Below are 1,361 nucleotides of genomic sequence, written 5' to 3' on the forward strand. Positions count from 1 at the left end.
GCAGGATGAAGAGGATTTCAGCATTGATGAAGAGTAAATGAAGATAGTTCAAAGAAGTATTAGCACAGATTATTTTCAAATACCAAATACTGTGTATTCCTGAATAAGTCTTGTTGAATTGAAAATATCCTGGTTATTAAAATAATTTTTACAGATAAACCTGATAAATTCTGGTTATATGCTCTAGAGGACAAGCATGTTCCCAGCTGCCTCCTGCTTCCCCTGTCCTGGTCCTTTGATCATCACCATGGGGACACAGTGGAGCATCCCATAACTTCCTCTGGCTCAGAGCACCTTCAGAAAGATTTCCTTCCAAGAAATCCCTAGCTCACAAGAAGATAGGGGTGAGAATTCAGCTCTTCCTCCCTTAGGTATTAGGTATGGGATAGTGAACTGGGTTTCAGAGTAGACACAGCCAGCATATACAATTTTAATGTGATGGGAGAGTTACTGACGTTGATAAGTGGGATGGGGTCACAGGGGAGAGGGTGAACAACAGCCCGTAGTAGATCAGGATCGTGGGGTTTATTTAAGAAACAACAAGATTTGAGGTTTTATCCTACCTTTTTTCATGCACTTACCTGCTTTTTCTCCCCTCACGTCCAGCAGTGTTAGGTTTACTTAACCTCAGATTCCTTTCCTGGAGAGGAGTCTGCTGCTGTCAGGAGGATTTGGCAGAAGCTGTGCAGTCGCAGATCCTACTGGCCGGTGTCCCTGGGCAGCCTTTGTTTCTATGCAGCTCACTGAGCTCCAGGGTCATCATCCCCTTCCATGATCTTCACCTTCTGCTTCTCCAGCCGCTTACTGTTTCCAAGAATGCTACTTCTTACCAGGAAACCTTCCTTGCAGCCTCCTCTCTGGTGCTCCAAGCCTCTCACTTGCCCGGTCTCAGTAGTGACTGTGCAGAAGCAGAGCACCTTCTACTTAGTGGTTTTGCCTTGTTAATTTAAGCTATGTTTTTACCTGCAACAGATGGCCTCCTTTTCTTGCTTTTTTTTTTTTTTCAAAGAGGAGGAGGAAAAAAAAGGTATTGGGAAATGCCTTCAGTGGTAAATAGCTGAAAGCTGTGGGCAAAACTTTCCAACAGGAAAAGACAAAGTACTCATTAAAGTAATGGCCCTGATTGGGGTTTGGGGTGGGGGGGCAGGAAGAACACGGAGCAGGGTGTTCGATACAATAATTTTAACTGGAAGATCACGCTTGCTCAAAACCGAGAACTTTACTGTTCAGTGCTCTACAGCCAGCTTCTCAGAATACTGCCAGGATACTAATTAGATTAGCTATTTAGTGAAGTCATGTGACTTCACCTACGATCAAATTAATGCAATTACAATAATATTTACAAGCAGTGTACATACTGT

This window comes from Buceros rhinoceros, unplaced genomic scaffold (genome assembly GCF_000710305.1).
Source record: "Buceros rhinoceros silvestris isolate BGI_N320 unplaced genomic scaffold, ASM71030v1 scaffold35054, whole genome shotgun sequence".
Classification (NCBI taxonomy): domain Eukaryota; kingdom Metazoa; phylum Chordata; class Aves; order Bucerotiformes; family Bucerotidae; genus Buceros; species Buceros rhinoceros.